This window comes from Pongo abelii, chromosome 12, assembly GCF_028885655.2.
Source record: "Pongo abelii isolate AG06213 chromosome 12, NHGRI_mPonAbe1-v2.0_pri, whole genome shotgun sequence".
Classification (NCBI taxonomy): Eukaryota; Metazoa; Chordata; class Mammalia; order Primates; family Hominidae; genus Pongo; species Pongo abelii.
The window spans coordinates 85,710,016-85,731,391 of NC_071997.2; the positions used below are offsets into that span (position 1 = coordinate 85,710,016).

Consider the following 21,376-nt stretch of genomic DNA (forward strand, 5'->3'; position numbering starts at 1 on the left):
ATCTAATCAAGGAGGAGGTCAAACTTCAGGAAGGAAAAGAGGGAAATTAACCTTTATGAAAGTGTCAGCTCCAAGTGTAGTGTGGTTGTCATGGTACAAACCAGTGGTACAAACTGTTACTGGTTGCTGATAAGCTGAGCACAGACATTGAGAGTAAGCACTTAGAACAATTTTACAGCAATTTTACATTGACATTACCATGGTACCCAAGTGTGTGATCATTTTTTTGGAAATTAACTTTTATTGCATTTTACAAAAGCATTGATCTGTGACTGATTATATATTTTAAAAATCGATTCTTCACCACAGAGAGCTTGAGAGGCACTGGCTTAGAGACTGATATTATAAGATCTCACACCACCTCTGCAGGGTCTTGATTTAGGGGGCTCCATCACTTCTCCTATTGTACCTCTCAGGAAGACAGCACCCATCCCACGCTTGCTTGCCAGGCTTTGGCCAGAGGAAGGCAGCCCTGTTCCCGGGTCCCCCATCCCACATCAACCGCAAGGCAGGGGTCAAGACTCCCCAGGAAGAACCCAGGCAGAGTTTGGAGGATCTAGATTTCCCTAGGAGGACAGGGGCATGAGACCCCCCAGGACAGACTGATGTGGGGGACTGGCATGTTCCTGACGCTTCACGGGAAGGAAATTCCAGATAACTTCCGCCCTTCGTTTTACAATCACCCCTCCTCATCAGGGAGCTTTCTCTTGTGTCCGATCTCAGTCCTCGCTGCTGGAGCTGAAGTCCTGCTCCATGCTGAGGCTGGTGCTAGCTGCTCTGGGGGCACATGCAATGGAGATATTTTTGTTAAGCACTTACTCTGATTAACTCATTTACTTTTCCCTATGATCTCATGAGATAGGTCCTATTTTTGTCTTCATTGCACAGGAGAATCTCAAGGAGGTTAAGGGACTGGCTTAAAATCACACAGCTAATAAGTAGGTCAGCCTCCAGCATGCCCTACTCCAGGACCTGAGCCCTGAACCACAGTCTGACACCATGGACCTGCTTTCAAGAAGCTTACAGTCTAGTTGGGTCTGTGAGACCCTTGAAGAATCCCAGCAGAGGCAGGTAGTCCACAGTGTGTGGCCCAGGAACCTACAGGAAGGAGGGACACTGGGGAGGAGGCAGCCAGCCCCAGGCCTTGCTCCTGGCTCCACATGCTCTCCTGGGAGGATGCTCATATCCTGTATTTCTGCCTCCTCTCTCCCCAGATATGATCTCACTACTCCTCTCCTTGGAGGCCCCAGAAAAGTGGCTATTGTTTCCTCCCACACAGAGAGCTTGGGGACCCATGAGACCCCTCTCACTCTGTCAGGGGCAGCTCAGGTTCCTGGCAGTGATAGGGTTGAGTGGTGCACCTCAGCCTCCCAACTGCATCTTTTGTATGTGTTTTTCCTTCCAGAAGGGTCTGCACTAGGAATCTAGAGGAAGGACCCCTGCTGGAGATCAACAAAATTGATAGACTGCTAGCAAGACTAATAAAGAAGAAAAGAGAGAAGAATCAAATACACGCAATAAAAAATGATAAAGGAGATATCACTGATCCCACAGAAATACAAACTACCATCAGAGAATACTATAAACACTTCTATGCAAATAAACTGAAAATCTAGAAGAAATGTATAAATTCCTCAACACATACACCCTCCCAGGACTAAACAAGGAAGTTGAATCCCTGAATAGACCAATAACAGGCTCTGAAATTGAGGCAATAATTAATAGCTTACCAACCAAAAGAAGTCCAGGACCAGATGGATTCACAGCTGAATTCTACCAGAGGTACAAGGAGGAGCTGGTACCATTCCTTCTGAAACTATTCCAATCAATACAAAAGGAAGGTATCCTCCCTAACTCATTTTATGAGGCCAGAATCATCCTGATACCAAAGCCTGGCAGAGACACAACAAAACAAGAGAATTTTAGACCAATATCCCTGATGAACATTGATGGAAAAATCCTCAATAAAATTCTGGCAAACTGAATCCAGCAGCACATCAAAAAGCTTATCCACCATGATCAAGTGGGCTTCATCCCTGGGATGCAAGGCTGGTTCAACATATGCAAATCAATAAACGTAATCCAGCATATAAACAGAACCAAATACAAAAAACACATGATTATCTCAGTAGATGCAGAGAAGGCCTTCAACAAAATTCAACAGCCTTTCATGCTAAAAACTCTCAATAAATTAGATATTGATGGGATGTATCTCAAAATAATAAGAGCTATTTATGAAAAATGCACAGCCAGTATCATACTGAATGGGCAAAAACTGGAAGCATTCCCTTTGAAAACTGGCACAAGACAGGGATGCCCTCTCTCACCACTCCTATTCAACATAGTGTTGGAAGTTCTGGCCAGGGCAATCAGGCAGGAGAAAGAAATAAACGGTATTCAATTAGGAAAAGAGGAAGTCAAATTGTCCCTGTTTGCAGATGACATGATTGTATATCTAGAAAACCCCATCATCTCAGCCCAAAATCTCCTTAAGCTGATAAGCAACTTCAGCAAAGTCTCAGGATACAAAATCAATGTGCAAAAATCACAAGCACTCTTATACACCAATAACAGACAAACAGAGAGCCAAATCATGAGTGAACTCCCATTCACAATTGCTTCAAAGAGAATAAAATACCTAGGAATCCAACTTACAAGGGATATGAAGGACCTCTTCAAGGAGAACTATAAACCACTGCTCAACGAAGTAAAAGGGGATACAAACAAATGGAAGAACATTCCATGCTCATGGATAGGAGGTAATTTATAGATTCAGTGCTATCCCTATCAAGCTACCAATGACTTTCTTCACAGAATTGGAAAAAACTACTTTAAAGTTCATATGGAACCAAAAGAGCCCGCATTGCCAAGTCAATCCTAAGCCAAAAGAACAAAGCTGGAGGCATCACGCTACCTGACTTCAAACTATACTACAAGGCTACAGTAACCAAAACAGCATGGTACTGGTACCAAAACAGAGATATAGACCAATAGAACAGAACAGAGCCCTCAGAAATAATACCACACATCTACAACTATCTGATCTTTGAAACTCTCAATGTGCTCAAAAAGGGGTGTTTGAGGATCCAGTAGGAAATGGCTGTGGAAGCTCTGCTAGCTCTAAGTGGCTCTGCCTGGTTTGGCTTCCCTCATTCTAGGCTTACTCAATTCTTTTTTTTTTGGACGGAGTTTTGCTCTTTTACCCAGGCTGGAGTGAAGTGGCACGATCTTGGCTCACTGCAACTTCCACCCCCGCTGGGTTCAAGTGATTCACTTGCCTCAGCCTCCTGAGTAGCTGGGATTATAGGTGCCCACCACCATGCCCAGCTAAATTTTTTTTTTTTTGTATTTTTAGTAAAGATGGGGTTTCACCATGTTGGCCAGGCTAGTCTCAAACTGCTGACCTCAGGTGATCCACTCGCCTCGGCCTCCCAAAGTGCTAGGATTATAGGTATGAGCCACCGCGCCCGGCTGACTTACTCAATTCTTGCAGCCTCCAAAGCTCGGCTCAAGTCCACTGCCTCCAGGAAGATGTCTCTGACTACACAAGTCTGGACCCAGTTCTCAGCCTGGAGGGGTTACTGTCCACACTTAGTGATATGAGGCTGTTTTCCATCACCCCTAGAGAGCCATGGGGACACCAGACAACCCTATAATGACCACAGGCTGGAATCTGCCATGCTGCCCCACAGCACCAGGCCCCATACAAGCTTAGGCCTGCTCTGCTCAGAACTTCTATGCTTTAGGACTTGGTGGTTTTCCATGTGCTTTACCTGGGATCACCAGATATGGGGGAATCTCTTAACTCCCAGGGAGATGGTGTGGGAAGAGATCTTTGTTATTCTCACCACACTGGTGAGGAAACTAAGGAAGGACCTGGGCAAGGTCACAGAACTGGTTTATGGATTGCAGAGTCAGGACTCGACCTGGGTTCTGATGCTCCCAATACACCCCAGGCCACCACATTTGCTCAGGGCCTGAAGAAAGCCACACACAACATAAGTGTGTGCACCTGGGGCTCATTAGACCTCTCAGTGGGCTTTTGCCTTTTCTTTGCTTCACCAATTCCTCCTCCTGGCATTCCCAACCTCTCCCAGAACCCTCCCACAGCCCTACAGGGAGCCGGGCAGAGACAGTGATGGCTGGAACAGACTCTGCACACTACCTACATGGGGATTCAGGCCACAGCGGGTGGGGCTTTGCTCTTGGCAGTACAAACAGTCCTGGTTCCGAAAGGCCCCAGAGGCCAGGACAGAGTTTTAAATAGCCAGTGTCAGGCCGATTGTGAGGCTCGGTTTAAATTAGTTGTCAGGGCTCCATTGAATCAGGTTTAATTGTTGATTGGTGCTGAAATGATGAATGAGATGTGGCTTTAAATAGGAAGCATAAGTGTTTCAACCTCACCCTGGGCTGGAACTGCAGGCATGATCTGGTGTCCTCTTATTCAAAGAGTTCCCTGGAGGAAGAGAGGCAAGAGGAAGAGCAGACTGAGCAGCCCAGGCTGGCCTGGGCCGCTGCACCTGTTTCTGGGTGGTCTAGTGTTCCAGGACAGATAATAAGGATCACCTGATGGAGGCTCAGGGAAATAAAGTCTCGATAATTCAATCAAGCAATCCTTCTTCAACCCATCTGCCCACCATTTTCCTTATCATCCTTTGACCAAGGGTGCTTATTCCCATCTGTGCCTTTGCAGGGGTCCCCAGACCAATCTTCCTAGAGTTGACAAAGGAAGTGGGGGGACAAGGCAGAGAGGAAAAGCCCACCATTCTTGGGAGGTCCTGCATTTAGACCTCACTCTGTCCCTCATCAACTGCATGGCTTTGAGAAGTCATATGAGCTCTCTGAGCCTCAGTTTCCACATCTCTAAACTAAGACGAAGCGTGCCCTACCTCCCTCCTGCAAGGAGCTGTTGAGGGATCAAGAGGGCTAAGGCAGGGAAGGAGCTCTGAAAACTGTGATCATGGCATTACTGATGATTGATCAGTGCCTCCCCTGCCTGGCCCTGGGCCAAGCTGGGGTGAATGGAGGGTGAAGTGTGAATGGGAAGAGGGAGCCCCCAATGTGCCTTTGGCAGCCCATGGGCTCCCCTCACCGATCCCCAATAGGTCACTGCCTACTCAGTGGTGGTTTGTTACCTTCCCCAGGGTTGCTGGACAGTTCCAGTTCTCTGGGCCAGGGCTGGGTTCCCCACCCACCCTTCTCACCTGGGACCTGCCTGGTGGGTTCCCCCGGCTGCATCTTCCATCTCCAGCTTCCTCTCACCCTCACCTGGATCCAAGTGGGGCAGTCAGAAGACATGGCAAGAGAAGCCCCACAGAGCCAGGGTTGTAACTGCCAGTCTTCTTGGTAGAGGAAGCTGGAGGGCTGATTTCTGGGTTTGCCTCTCAAAGCTGGAAGAATGGCAGCAGGTGGGAACCAAGGACCAGCCCCTGGTGAGGGAAAGCTGGGTAGCTCCGAGAAGGCACTGAAAGCCTCCACAATGGTGTTCCTGGGGCTCAGGGCTGCAGTGGCTGCTGCTAGTAACACCCTCCCGAGAGGGTCAGGGAGTAGCCCTCATACCCATGTCGGCTGGCTCCTGCCACCCCTGGCTACACCAGACTCAGCAGAGTCCTCTTCATTAAGAAGGCAACTGTCCTGAAATGCCACGTTCCTCATGATGTCACTCCCAGAGTTGGTCAGCAGCTCCCCATGGCCTGTGGGGTGGCACCCAAGCCCCTGAGCTCACCTGTGACAGTCCTCACGGTCAGCTCCACCTGTGGGTTTCCCCTCTCCACTTGTATTTTCAGCGGCAGAAAGGTGCGCTGAGCGGACACGGGATTCCACACTGGAGTCCAAGCTCACATGTCTTGTTTTTGTTTTTTGAGACAGGGTCTCACTCTGTCACAGGCTCGCCCGTCTTGTCTCTGCTCCCTCACTAGCTGTCATCTGGCCCCAGCCTCCTCACCTGCTGGCGTGAGGAATATTTATCTGCTCCAGAGCAGGGCCATGAGGGGTTGGGAGGAGTTGGGAGATGGCCCCAGGACAGCAGCACGAGGTGCACCTGAGGAGCTCAGCAGGGGCGCGTTCAATTTCCTTCCTCACCTTGCAGGCTTGGTGGGATTGTTCCAGGAAAGAATCTACAGGGGGAAATGTGCTTCTGAAAACTTTAAGGAACTACACAAATTCTAGCCTCAGGAGCCCCCTTCTCCTGGATTTCAAGCAAAGGAGCCTGTGCAGTCCAATAGGGCCTCCCGGCTGAGGTGTGGGCCATCTTCCTCCCACTCCCAACATCCTCCGATTCCTACCCATTTCTCTCCCACTCTCCAGGTCAGTGGCCTTGGGTTCCCTGTGGACACTAGCATTCCTTTCTGCACCTGCACACCTTCTCTGCTTTCTGTCCTTGAGATGCGTGCCATTTCACCTTCTACGCTTAACTGTCTTTTGAGTTTTACCACCTCCAGGATGGGGGATTTGAATCACCCTTGTTATATTGTAAAGGGTGGGAAGACTCCAGCTGACCCCAGGGCGCATGCAGAGGCAAAAAAGAGACAAAACACTTTTCTTTTGTTTTTTGCTTTTGTTTTGGTTTTGGTTTTTGGAGACGGAGTCTCACTCTTTCGCCCAGGCTGGAGTGCAGTGGCGTGATCTCAGCTCACTGCAACCTCCACCTCCCAGGTTCAAGCAATTCTCCCACCTCAGCCTCCCAAGTAGCTGGGATTACAGGCATCCACCACCACACTCGGCTACTTTTTTTGTATTTTTAGTAGAGACAGGGTTTCACCACGTTGGCCAGGCTGGTCTCAAACTCCTGACCTCAAGAGATCCACCTGCCTCAGCCTCCCAAAGTGCTGGGATTACAGGTGTGAGCCACTGCACCTGGCCAACTAAACACTTGTCTATTTTTATGGTTTCTTTTTTCTCTTTAGCTTAAGAAAGTTTGTTGGGGTTGGGGAGTGGGCTACAGAGGAGATGCTTTTGAAGAGAAAAACATCACAACCCTGAAAATTCTGGTGAAGGACAGAAGGCTCAGGAAACAGGCTCCCCGAAAAGGTAGCCAGGGTGCCAGAGCACATGACCTGCTTTTCACAGTTTCTGAGCCCTCTCTGCCTGCATCATTGTGCGTTCCTCCCAGACATGTGAAGTTGGTATTATAGGAATGCCTACTTGCGTTGATGGGGGAAACGAAAGTAGGTATTGTAATTCCCACTCCATAGAAAAGGAGCCAAGGTTTGGAGAGGTTAAATACTATTGATGATAAAATGACAATAGCTGCCATTGGCTGAGAGCTAATTGTGTGCAGGCTCTGGGGGAAGTGCATTTGAGACATCCTCTCATTGAGTCCCTCAGCCATCTGGCAACGTAGACACAATCGCCCCCATCTGATGGCAACTCAGAGATGTTAAGAAATGAGTCCACATTTAGGAAGTGGCAGGGCTGGTTCTAGGACAGGGATGGGGCAGCCAGCGGTCATCTGGGGCCATCTTCTCATCTCTGAAGAACAGACATGGCCAAGGGCAGAGCTCTGGCTTTCTTCCCTTTGCCTGGAGTTAGATTTAGGACTTATAGGACCCATAGATGAAAGTGACAGAGAGGTAGGTTTTAGTTCAACCCCTAAAAACATTTTAGATGAGACTTTCCTTAGAAATAAGGAACACCCAAGGAATTCAAAGTCTGGATGAACCTTCTACCTGGAGTGTTGTAGAAGAGACTCCTCCTGTGCCTGGGACAGACTGGGCTTGGTCTCAGAGCTGGAAGACCATATCCTAGCGCTACCACTGACCTACTCATGTCATGACCTTGAGCCAACCTCTTGACCTCTCTGAGCCACAGTTTCCACATTTGTAAAAATGGGAAAGTAAGGCCTTTCCAAAAAGAACATTGTGTGGATTCTGAAATATGAAATAACAGATGCAAAAGCACTCCTGGCTTGGCCCAGGGTTGGTATCTGATAAATACTGGCTGAATCTGAATCTAAGCCAGGTGGGGGCTGGGATCAGAGGACAGTGACAGTCCCTTGCCACTCTGAGTGTCTATGACTTCCATCACCACACTGGCCATGGGCCCTGCTTATTGTATCTGCCACAGGTAGCCAAATACCCAGGTGAGGATGTGCCCACAGGATTGAGAAGAGATCTGCTAAGAGTATTCAGTTTAACTGAAGCACCATGTCCTTGGTTCAACTTCTTTTTTGGGGGGGGAGCGTGGAGAGAGGGGGGGAAATCTTATGATCAGTCTGAAGTGGAAAGAAAGCTCTTATCTCATTTCCTTCTCAGAGCTACATGTGATGGCTGTGACTCGGCCGTGGACGTGCTGGGGAGAGTAACGGGAACTGACAGCGGCCTGGGCCACATTCTCTAGTCCTCTTCCCACAGAGGCGTCCAGAGAAGGGGAATCGGGCCCTCTTTGCCGTGCCAAAATAAACTCGCATTGTTTCCAGCTCCATGAGAGGCCTTGAGTGAAGCAGCCTTTGCCAAACCCTAAAAGGAAGGAAGGCTGAGCGGGGGGAGGGAGGGGGCCCTGGATCGGGGGATGCACCCACCACCTCGCTTTCTCCTGACTTTCCAAAAACTCCATGTGGGCAAGCTCTAAAGCAAATCTCAGAGGGCACTGTGAAAATCTGTGCATTTAGGGGAGAAAGAAAGGACTCGAACTCCCATTTGTTAGGGGTCTGCTATGCGGTAGGTACTTTGTTCATTAAGACTCATATTGGTGGGCTGGAGGGGCATGCAGACCAGGGTTCAAATTCTGACCCTGACTCCATTTGCTAACCATGCGACCTGGGCAGCAAAGAACTCTGAGCTTCCATTTCTTGCAGGTAAAATGGGGCTGTTATGTAACAGCAATACTTCAGAGAGGTGTTGTGAAGGTTAAGTCAGGTAATGTGGTAATGTATGTAAAGTTCTCAGCATAGTACAGGGCATATAAATGCACTCAGTATACATGAGTTATTATTACTGTTATACAGCTGCTACTCATAATAATATCATCTTAAAACTTTCATGAAAATGCTGAGAGGTAGGTATTGTTAAATAAATAGGACAGGTATGGAAAGTGGAGGCTCAAGAGAGGTTGAGGCACTTTTTCAGAGTCTAACAGTTAATGAGCGGTAGGCTCAGGATTCAAACTCAGGTCTGCCCAGCTTGAGGGCCATATGTGTTGCACCTGCATCTGAGATGAGGGCTGACTGGGTTTTCTGATACAGATGCCAAGTTGCTCGGAGGCTGGAAAGCTGGAAAACAGCAAAAACAGAGACTGCCGCGCATCACTTTCATGGCCCAACTGCTTCCCAGACTTCATAGGCTCAGCCACCCTCCAGCCGGCCCTGGCTGACCACCAAAGCCTACGGTTCTCCTTGCCAGGCCCCAGGGCTCCTCTGTCTTTCAGCATCCATCTGGAGTGAGCGTCTGCAGCGTGGGTCCCGTCTGCACCACTGGTCCCCAGGCCCTGCACAGTTGGCCTCCTGCTCCTGCATGGACAGCTTGTTGGAGCTGAGCCAAAGCAGCCTGCGATTGAAATCCTAGCTCTGTCCCTCACTAGCTGAGTGACTCTGGGCATGTTACTTGCTCTCTCTGAGCCTCAGTTTTCTCACCTGTAACTCTGGAGCAATAGTACCTAGTGAGAATTACGGGAGACAATGAAAATGACAGTAAGTGCTCCGAAGGTGTTAGCTCTCCCTCCTCCCGTTCCCTGCCTCTGGAAGTGGGTGCTCCTGGCTCTCCTGCTCACTCAAGATCATGAGGCTGTGGAGCCCCAGGCCAGGACCTATTTTTCATCCCGATATGTACTCTCTGCATGTCATCCTTAATGAAAAACGAATAACTCATGTGTTCATTTCATTAAATGCTGCCCCCACAAAAGTGTGGGCTTGTGCAATTCTCCAAAGACTGTCAGCTGGAAGATATCTCAGAATTCCTCGTAAATCAAAAGGTTTCATTTTGCTGCCAAGATAGTCAACTCTCTTTGCCTGAATAAGGCGGTGGGCGGTGCTGGGCTGGGATGGAGTCGGAGACTTGCCTGCTTGTCCGGGCTTTGCCAATTACCCACACAGGAAGGGGGCAGACTGCTTGTGACTCTGGCAGAGAAATGGGTGGGGTGGGGTGCTGGATCCTACAGGGTCCTTCCTTCTCCTCCTCCGGTTCTAAAATTCTGGACTTCGAGCTTTCCTTCTCCCTCTGCCTCTCCCAGCCCCCTCCCACTATGCTCCTCCCCCTCTGCTCCACAATCCCTGCCTCTCCAGTCAATCAGGTCAAATCAGCTCAGGGCAGAGTCTGCAGAGAAAAGGCATCTATGCATTCCTGGCAGAGGATGATCTTCTAATGCCCCTTAGCGCAAAAGCAGCCCTCCTTAGGGGTGAAAAGAAGGGCAGCCAAAGTCTGTGTTTCTATTGTGGGGTCCAGAAAGAGCGGGGCATTTGCTCATGGAGCTAAGGATGGATAAATTTAGAAGTAAAAAGAGGGTTCCTCTCCTGCCTCCAGCTTTGGAAAGGACTCCCAAGCCAGCCCAAAGGGGCTTTGTGGTCACCTAGTGGAGCAGATTCCAGGCCACCCAAAGGGGTCTGCACATTGTGGGTGGCAATGGGGTGGGGAGTGCACAGGGTGAAGGTCCCAGAGGAAATTGGGCCTCTTAAAAACCACAGTCAGAGCTGGTCTCTTGGGGAGGGGGGATGAGGGTTGCAGAATTAAGTTGCAATGTCTTTACTGCTGGGCCACCCGACTGAGAGTAGGAGATAGACATAGAGGACCCAAAAGATCGCTTCTGAGTGCAGGGGTTGGGAAGGAGAAGGAGACAAAAGAAGGACGAGGATAGGACAAGGACAGGAACAGAGAGAGGCTGAGGGGACCAAGAGAGAAGTGAGGGGGCAAGGGGAAGAAAGGGAAAAGGGGGCAAGAGGAAGAGAGAAAGGAGAAGAAGGAGGAAAAAGGGAGGGAGAAAAGCAGGCAAGAAGAAATGAAAACAGAAGGAAAAATAGTGAGGAAGGAAAACGTTTCCCAAAACATGTCATCTGAGCGCTGCCCTGCTTGACAAGGGTGGGAGGTGCGTCGAGCCAGCCTGCACGCTCACCTCACGTCCTGGGTCCATGGCTGTGCCTGTCGCTCCAGAGCCTCCCCAGCAAAGGTGGGCTCAGAACTCGCCCACTGCACAACTCCAGGAACACTGTTTACCTAAAACACAAAGAGAACAGGTGCCCTGGAGCTGTGCAAGGAGGTGGCACACCCTGTGTGGCTGACAAATCCCAGCAGCATAGTAGGACAGGGACATAACGGAGCACTCAAAACATAGAATGTGTTGTCCCATTCACTAAATCATTAAATATGCTGTAGTCTCTGTTTATACCACACTAGCACTTTTATGTTTATAAAACCACTGTATTCCCCACGGGAGACTTAAAAAATCCCTTCGCTAGTTCTGAAAATAAAATCCCCTATTTAACAAAGACCTGCAACCATTAAGATGTCTATTCATCCATCTACCTGTCCATCCAGTCATCTGGAGTCCATCCTTTCAGTGACCTTTTAATTGAGGATCTACAGTGTCAGGCACTCTGCTTTAGTACAAGCATGAAAACGTCCCATTTCTTGCCCCCAGGGGGCTCATCCTCTGCTGGGGAAACACACTTAAGTAGTTTACTATATATCATTATAAGTGAAGTCAAGGATAAATAAATTTACCATATTCAGCATTCTGAGTGGAATAATAATTGTATTAACAATTGTTATCTGGGAAAAACAAGACAAAGCAAGACAAATCACATGTGTGGAGTGACCATTACAGGTCATCTGCGATGTGAGTCCCCTATCCTTCAGCAGCAGGTGGCCTGCTCTCTCTACCTCTCAACTGTGCCTTGATCTCTTGCTTGGCTGGTGTGCCCTGAGTTCAGAACTGGCATCTAAAATTTTATTTCCTCTTTTTATTTAAAAAATAAAATCATTTACAATGCATAAAACATATGCATAGTTTAAAGCAGAACTACAAAGCAAATATTAGCTGCACATGGGGGCTCACACCTGTAATCCTAGTACTTTGGGAGGCCAAGGCAGCAGGATCACTTGAGCCCAGTGGTTCACGACCAGCCTGGGCAACACAGCAAGATCTCATCTCTACAAAACATAAAAAAATTAGTCTGGCATGGTGGCACATGCCAATGGTACCAGCTACTTGGGAGGTTGAGGCTGGAGGATCACCTGAGCCCAGGAGTTGGATGCTGCAGTGAACCATGATCATGCCACTGCACTCCAGCCTAGGCAACAGGGTGAGACCCTGTCTCTAAAATAAATAAATAAATAAAGCAAATATTTTTGTAACCACCCATGAGATAAATAAATAGACTAGAACATCACTAGTACCTGTGAAGTTCCCCACCAGCAACACCCCGGGTCCTTCCTCAGTCAAATCTCCCTTCCTTCTCCTAGAGGTAACTCTATCCTGACTTTTCTATTAATCAGAAAAAGTCTGATTGAACCTTGCTTTCCTTTACGGTTTTACCATTTATGTATGCACCCTAAACAGTATTACAGTGAATGATAAATGCCATTTGTAAGAGAAAAATGCTGAATATCTGCAAATTCATACAGCTTCATATAGTTTAACCTACTCGTCTATTTTTAAGCTCGGAAATAAATATACTGTATGCATTCTTTGATGATTTGCTTCATTTGGTCGACATAGCTATAGTTTCATTGTAAATATTTTCACTGCTGAGATTTCATATAGCATACAAGCTCACAGTTAATGCATTTTATGGTTGATGGACATTTGAGTTGTTCTAAGTGTTTGGTCCTTACTGACATTGTTGTTGTAAAGCTTTCTTGTCTCCTGGTGCGCACATGCATGGGTTGCCCTAAGATATTTATCTAGGAATAAAATTGCTGGATGACATGGTCTTCAACACGACTAGATCAAGTCCAGTTGCTTTCCACATTGGCTGTACCAATTTATACTCCCAGAGGCATCTGCATCCTTGTCATCTCTTGGTATTACAGACTTAATTTTTCCAATCTGGGGGGTACAAAATGGTATCTTATTATGGTTTACATTTTTATCTCCCAGATTATTAATGAAGTTGAGCTTTTTGTTTGTTTGTTTCTTCACCATTTGGATTTCCACTTTTCAGACTTGTCTGTTCAAGTCTGTTATCTTTTAAAAATTGTTTTTTTTCCCCTTGATTTTTAGTTCTTTCTATGTTCTGGATATTAGTCCTTCATTGCTTATATGTGTAGTTCCAGTTTGTGGTTTGTTTTCATCTCTTTATAGTCCCTATTTGATCTCTCTCTCTCTCTCTCAAAAATAATTTATGATAAAATTCCAAACATATACAAAAGTAGATAGAATAATATGATGAATCTCCTTGTACCTATCACTCAGCTTCAACAATTATAATTTCATGGACAATCTCGTTTCACTTATACCTTTTCAACTTCTGCTCCTCTAGCTTTATTCAGGTGATCCACTCACCTCAGCCTCCCAAAGTGCTGAGATTACAGGCGTGAGCCACCACACCTAGCTATTTCTTTACTTTTATATCTCATTCAAGAACTCTTGCTCTGAGAGCACAAACGTATTTGCTTCTCTCTCTTTTTTTAAAAGGTTCATAGTTTTACTTTTCACATTTAGCTCTTTATTCCAAATTAAAGAGATTTTAGTATGTGGTGTGAAATAGAGATTCAATTTTTTTCCCCCATAGCTCTTTTTTCCCCCCCGGTATAATTTCTTAAAAAGTCTTTTCCCCACTCCCCTGTAATCTGCAGTCAGTCATATATCAAGTATCCATATGTGTGTGGGTCTGTTCATGGCTCTCTCTTCTGTTTTATTGATCTATTTCTCTATGTGTGTGCTAATGTCACACTGTCTTAATTACTATGGCTTTATAATAAGTCATGATATCTGGCAGGGCAATTCTATCACCTTGTTTTTCTTATAATTATTGCATTTTCATGTGAGTTTTATAATAAGCTTACCAAATTCTACATGCAAAAATGTGTTGGGATTTTGATTGTGATGCATTGAATCTACATATAAATTTGGGGAAAATGGCATATTTACAATATAGACTCATTCATCCATAAATATAGTAAGTCTCTGCATTTATTAATGCATTCTTTAATGTCTCTCAATAAAATTTAATATTTTTATACAAAATTAGCATACATTTTGTTAGACTTATTCATAAATACTTCATTTGTGTTGCAAGTGTAAATGATCACTTTAAAATTTTTTATTTTCTCAATGTTTACTGTTCATATATTGAAATAAACTCAAGTTTATTTGCATGTTAACTTTATACCCAGCAATTGTGCTAAACTCTTTTACTTGGTCTAATAACTTGGATTTTCTATTTACACAATAATGTTGTCCCTAGATATTTAACATTTTGTCTCTTTTTCCCCAAACTTAAGTCTTAACTTTCTTGCTTGCTTGCTTGCTTGCTTGCTTTCTCGCTTTCTTTCTCCCTCCCTCCCTCCCCCCTTCCTTCCTTCCTTCCTCCCTTCTTCTTCTTTCTCCTCCTCCTCCTTCTCCCAATAATATTGTCTATACATATTTAAAGTTTTTTCTCTTTTTTTCCCAAACTTAAGACTTAATTTTTTCTTTCTTTCTTTCTTTCCTCCTCCTCCTCCTCCTCCTCCTCTCCTCCTCCTCTTTGTTCTTCTTCTTTTGAGGCAGTCATTCTATTGCTCAGGCTGGAGTGCGGTGGCACAATTGTGGCTCAATGCAGCCTTGATCGCCCAGGCTCAAATGATCCTCCCACCTCAGCCTCCCGAGTAGCTGATACAACAGGTGCGTGACACCACACCTGCCTAATTTTTTTTTTTCAGACAGAGGCTCTATGTGTTGCCCAGGCTGATGTCAAACTCCTGGGGTCAAGTGATCCTCCTGCCTTAACCTCCCAAAGTGCTGGGATTATAAGCATGAGCCACTGTACCCAGCCTTCTCTTTCTTTCTCTCTTTCTTTTCCTTCCTTCCTTCCCTCCCTCCCTCCCTCCTTTCTTTCTTTCTCTTTCTTTCTTTCTTTCTCTTTCTTTCTTTCTTTCTTTCTTTCTTTCTTTCTTTCTTTCTTTCTTTCTTTCTTTCTTTCTTTCTTTCTTTCTTTCTCTCTTCCTTACTTTCTTTCTTCTTTCTTTCTTTCTTTCTTTCTTTCTTCCTTCCTTCCTTCCTTTTTTTGAGAAGGAGTCTTGCTCTGTTGCTCAGGCTGGAGTGCAGTGGCATGGTCTTTGCTCACTGAAACCTCCGTCTCCCGGGTTCAAGTGATTCTTCTGCTTCAGCCCCCTTAGTAGTTGGGGTTACAGGCGTGTGCCACCACAGCTGGCTAATTTTTGTATTTTTAGTAGCGATAGGGTCTCATCATGTTGGTCAGGCTGGTCTTGAACTCCTGACCTCAGGTGATCCACCCACCTCGGCCTCCCAAAGTGCTGGGATTACAAGTGTGAGCCACCATGCCTGGCCCTTTTCTTTCTTTATTGAAATGGGTAGGATTTCTAGTACAATACTAATAGAAGTAACCATCCATTTTTTTTCTCTACCTCAAAGTCTGGTTGGACAAGATGATCTCTTTCCAATGCAAAGATCTTGATTTTCCTCACAATCATCTTCTTTCTGGCTCAAGCAACTACCCACAGCCTTCTAGAGTGAGACTAAGAATCATAATTTATATACAGACTTTATGTTCCTGAGACAAGGTTTGGCACTACTGCCCAGGCTAGAGTGCACTGGCGCAATCTAAGCTCACTGCAACCTCCACCTCCCCAGCTCAAGGCTTCCACCCACCTCAGCCTCCCGAGTAGTAACTATAGGCGCAGACCACCATGCCTGGCTAATTTTTGTATTTTTCATAGAGACAGGGTTTCAACATGTTGTCTAGGCTGGTCTTGAACTCATGAGTTCAAGCGATCTTCCCATCTCAGCCTCCCAAAGTGCTGGGATTATGGGCATGAACCACCCAGCTATATCCAGACTGTTGATAGTTGCATATCTCTAGCCTGAATGTAGAAGATCCTGGAGTCTGATCTCTTCTCCAACATTTTGTATTTGTTGAGTCATTTCCTCTCAAAACCCCATTCCTCCTTGAACTCCCAAGCCATTTCTGCTTCATATTTTGAATCATGACTAATAGTCAAAAAAAAAAAATTATGATGGCTGAGAGGTTGGCTGTGCCCATATCCCTTTTTGAAGCTCTCTCTGCCCTTCTCCAGGATGAGAGCGATGGACTGTGCCTTTGTTCCCACATCCTAGCACTGGCTGAAAGAAGCGACATGTGCTATGCTACGCTATTGTCTCTGGGGTGTCTAAGTTGTATCCAGATGTGAGAACACCAGATACAGCACAACTAGACTCACCAGGATCAGCGCCTTTCACCAGAGAGTGCCTAATGTTCTGGCCTACTTTTATTGAGGGTTGATAGAACAAACGGCTATTGGAAGAAGGTTTGCCAAATAAATATTGGAGATGGTGTTCATTGTGTTGTTCGATGTTCCCTACATAAGGACTCGTATAATATATTATGTTTGGAATTAAGTGTCAGTATAGTTAGTCTCTCCTGTTGAACTAACATATGTCTGCAATGGGGTTAATACTTTCTGGAATTGTTTTTAGATACATTTTCATGTCCTGTAAACCTTGCTGTTCTGGAGTTTCTTGTACATTGAAGTAATGTCTGAGTCTCAGAGAGAAAGCTAGATGTCGAGAGAGTAAAGGTTTACTAAATTCCTTTGACCCTCTTTTAGCACATCAAGAGGTAGGCCTGGCTGACTACATTTTAGAAGATGATGAAGGAAAGTTTATCTCTCTATCCTCATAGACTATGGGAAGGGGAAGGGGGATAGAGAGAGAACAGGTAGATCAGGCACCAGAGCTCTTCTCTGCCACTACCATTATTACCTTCCCCACCTTCCCCACCAGTGTGTCAGGGCACAACCTAGAAAGTCGGGAGCTTTTAAAGACATGCTTTTAAAGCATGTCTGAAGGCCACAGGGAGTGTCTGGGCTGGAGGCACCCTTCTCCAGGTACGCTGGGTCCAGGAGAAGCACCCACACGAAGGCGTGGAGGTAGTGCAGGAAGTAGGAGGTAGGGGAGCCTGAGACAGCACCTGAGCAGGTGTTGAGAGTGCCAGCAGAAAGGCAGAGGCCTGGTGACAGGACTGAGTGACCACTAGGACAGCTGGCAGGGACCCTGGGCTCCAGCGACAGCTCCTGGCACAGCGCCCCAAAAAGCAAGATGGGGCCATCCCATCATAGCAGTCACCAGCTCTGGGAGCAGGCTGTGAAGATCCAGGCAACGCCACGGGAACCCAGGGGCCTCCCTCCTGGGCTGTGCAAGACTCTGATAGGAATCACCTGCCACACGGGGATTCAGCAGCCAGAGAAAGCAGTCTCCAAAAGGCTGACATTTACCTGAGTGAGCCAAGTTATCTGTGAAAGACAATTTTGATTACTAAATCAAGCTTGAAATTTACCAAATTGGATACAATTTAGGATTTTACCCTCCTGCTTCCCAGTGGAACTGATAAGAAGAGATTCATTATAAAGAAAATTTTAGCCAGGTGTAGTGGCATGTTAGCTACTCAGGAGGCAGAGGCAGGCAGATCACTTGAGCCCAGAAGTTTTAGTCCAACCTGGGCAACACATCAAGACCTCATTGCTAAAAAAAAAAAAAAAAAGAAAGAAAATTGTAAAAGTTATATTTTTTCCCCATAATTGCATTGTAGTGTGAGTAAGTGTTTCCCCACTACACATCCTTTTTATGAAACTAAGAATCATTTATCTCATTGTGGCCTCTTTTTAGCTGCAGAGCTGACTCGCGTGTTACATTCAGTGACAACAAATGTTCTTGCACAAGTGTGGAAGGGGCACAAGAGTTGGAGTTCGGCAGGCCTGGGTTTGAGGCCTGGGCTGGATTGTGACTTTTGTAGACTCCAGGCACTTTTATAGTTGTGGACTCCCTCATCCATTAAAAAAATTAAATATATGTTACCATTGTGTTGGCATAAAGACGAATCTATTAATATCGTATATTAAAACTATTTTTTCAACCTCAATGTTCTCTTTTCTTCTGATTTTAAAAGAAATTTTAAAACATTTTAGTGGGCCCCTAAGAGTATCCTGGGCCCTGCACCTATTGGAGAAGTCAGCCCTGCTTGCACCTTTGCCTGCCCTGGACATGCCTCTTTGCTTGTCTTCTTCGTCTGTAAAATGGGGTTGCTGGACTAAATGATGGAGTGCATTCAAGGACACGGCACCTGGGGTAAATAAATGTGGGTTTCCTTTCTTCATCTCCATGGATTTGATTTTCTATTTCTATTTTCGTGATCTTGCTGCATATGTGGTTTTCATTGTGAGTCACCTTCAAAATTCTCTTTGGAAGTAGGTGGGGTATAAATTATAAATAAAAATTCCTTTTTACTTCCTCAGCACTTAGCACAATGCCGAGCTTTATATTCCCAATCCTTGTTTGTTGACTGTGCCGGTAAATGGCTCTCTCCCAGCCAACCCCCGCCCACCACCCTGTCCCACCCCGGCCTGACTGCTGTTCGAGGAGGCATCCTTTCTGTCTTTCTTTGGCCTCTTCTCTCTCCCTCAGAATTCTTCTTTCCTTAGTGGCCTGTGCTCAGCTGGCTGTCAGAGTGAGGAAGGTGCCCACTAAATGTCACAAGGTGAGCTGGGTAATCTTCCCACAGCCCCACGAGGCAGGGTGTGTGCCCTGCTCCACCCCGGAGGATGCTGTGGCTCAGCAAGGAATTGGCTCCATACGTGGTGGGACTGGGATTTGAACCCACTGGCCAGGCAGTGGCATGGTGTGTTAAGCCTCCATGGTTTGCAGTTTCCAGAGATCTGAGGGGATTTCTTGGCACTGTTCAAATCAAACCCTACTGGAAAATGTGGAGGTCCCTCGAGGTGTGTGTTCAGCTTTGTCACCGTCCCTCAGGCCCCACCATTCACCCAGCTGGAAGTCTGTGCTGAAACTCTCTTCCTAAATGTTAGAGGGGAGCAGTGCCACAAGCAAGCGGGGAGGAACCAGGAGCCACACAGCTCATGCTGGAGATTCCTTTATTGGCCGGACTTTAGAGTGCTCGGCTCCAGGATTTTAAGACGGCACCAGAGTATTCAATGAGCTCGTATATGTGAGGCACTTACAACAGCGCCTGGCATACGTGTTGGCTGGAGACGAACCGAATGCACCGACTCATTCAGCGCACATTGAGCACCTACTGGGCTGCTTGCTGGGAAGATACACATGAATAAAACATCTTCCCACTTATTCAAGAGAAGGCAAAATAAAAATTGCCCCACGATGGGATAGAATCTGCAATTAAAAAGAAGAGCATGTGCAAGTTTATTTATGTCCTATTACACAAGCTCCTCCATTCTCCACCCCCACCCCCACCCTCTCAATCTGTCGCATTCAGGGATCTGGGGCTCTGAGCATTTGCTTGAATTAAACAGATTCAATGGCATGTCAGGGTTGGGAGGAGAAATGGAGAAGGTGGGAGAATGAGATGGAGCGATTAGTTAAAAAGAGAGATGTTGGTAGTCAATGCACAGATGCCTCCTCCTAGAGAGGAGACGAGGTCAGACAGACAGACCTGGAATGTTCCCTTGGGAACAATCATATTATTAATAACTGTGATAACGATGCATGCTACTGAGTGCTTCCAGTGCCAGGCGCTGCTCTAAGCCTTCACACAGATAAGCGTATTTAATTCTTCCCATCCCCTAAGGAGGCAGCTTCTATCATAAACCCCATATTAGAGCCCAGAGGCTTAGCAGGGAGCAGTGACTTGACCAAGGGCACCACCGCCAAGAGGCAGCCTCCTGCCTGGAGCCTGCACTTGTCCTGTGGCCTTCACACAGGTGCCTGTGACATTGTGAGACGGGTGAGGTCAGGGTGGGGTGTACAATACCACTGCAGCCTAGTTGGAGTTTAGAGCAGAAAGCATGAGGTCGGATTGGTGGAGTTTGAATCCTGGCCCACCATGACCAACTCTGTGACCTTGGCCAGTGTCTTTCTATGTCTCTGTTTTCTTATAAATGAAATGAAGATTGAGGATGGTGATGATGACACCACCTCCTGGAGTGGTTGTAAGGCTTTAACACAATTGTGCGTACATAGGGTTTAGCAGGGCCTGCCCAGACGAGCAGGATACATGGCAGGCATCCCTGAGCTCATGATTTGTCCCTAGGAGAGCTCGCCCTGCCATCATCCAGGCAGATGAGCTCAGGCTTCCAGGCTTCTGCACTCACAGATGAGGGGGCCAGCTCAGGACAGGCAGTGGGAACCACAGAGGGAGAAATGCTAATAAGAAGTGACCCCACCCATGGAGCCTGTCCCCAAACTGATGAGCATGTTGGGAAATGTGCCCAAGTGTGGCAGGAAATGCCTGTGGAAATGCCTTGGACAGGGGCAGCCGATGACTGGCCACGGGGACACTGGAGGACATTGCCTGGCCTCTGCCTCCAAGCAGGGCACCGTCTGGCTGGGGACAGAAGACTCTTCACACGAACCAATGAGTGGCCTAGGTGCGGTCTTCCCAAGGGTCACCTGCAGCGTGTGGTTCTGGCCATCGGAAAGCAGAGTGACCAGTGAGCCGTGGGCTGGGAGCAGGTATGGGCAGAAGGCCAAGGGGCTGTAGGAAGTGGCGTGTGTGTGGGATGCTGTGACTCAGCCACTCACCCCAAGGCCTAGCTTCAGGTCTGTCTGCCCCACCTTCACTTTTGGCCAGGCATTTCTGATTTTCTCTCCTTTTCCTCTTTTTGATGAGGGGCAGCTCTGTTGTCATAAGTGAGGCACAGCCAAGGCCAAGGTCTTCCTTTCCAGAGCTGTTCTGGGCTGGGCCAACTCTGCTATTTGAACGTACAGGGCTCATTCTACAGTATGCCAATAAATGTGCCCATGAAAAAGAAGACCTTTAGAGATGTGCTCATGCAGATGATTCTATCCCACCTGTCACAGAGGGAGGCACGGCAACCATCTGCTAGATTCTCTATTCCCACCCCACCCCTTACATTTTTAACCACAGATTTTCACAGTTTGCCTTACTTATTTAAATCTGTTATTTAGAAAGACACATGTATTGCTAAGTAAGGAAACGGCAGCTTTTGCCCATTGAAGCCTGTTCTTCTCATATTCTGTAGCTGGCTGGGGTCCGCTGAGAGACCCTTATATGTGCAAGCCTGGGTGTCCTTTAACCAGGCTGGATTTAGGACTGAATCCACTCCAGATTATCGAGTGCTCTGTACTAGACGGGGAGGAGAGCTGACACTTAATGTGACTTATCTTTCAGAGTAACAGTGAGACCCCAATCTCTTGGTCTCTACTGCAGGGGATGTGGATCCCTCCTTTAACCTGGAGACAATACTGTATATCCAAATGCTATGCTCTTGAAGTCATGCTGCATGGCCAGACCATTGAA

At 46.8% G+C, this 21,376-nt stretch overlaps 1 long non-coding RNA gene across 1 annotated transcript; it reads right to left on the reverse strand.

Annotated features, from left to right (window-relative positions):
- Positions 1 to 220: 220 nt before the first annotated feature.
- On the reverse strand, positions 221 to 20,996 carry LOC100436713 (uncharacterized). The gene is made up of 6 exons (XR_008522147.1): positions 20,638 to 20,996; positions 11,041 to 11,141; positions 5,726 to 6,116; positions 5,205 to 5,390; positions 4,405 to 4,456; positions 221 to 777 (listed from the first exon to the last, which is right to left on the reverse strand). It is a non-coding gene; the product is annotated as an uncharacterized LOC100436713 (long non-coding RNA).
- Positions 20,997 to 21,376: the final 380 nt, after the last annotated feature.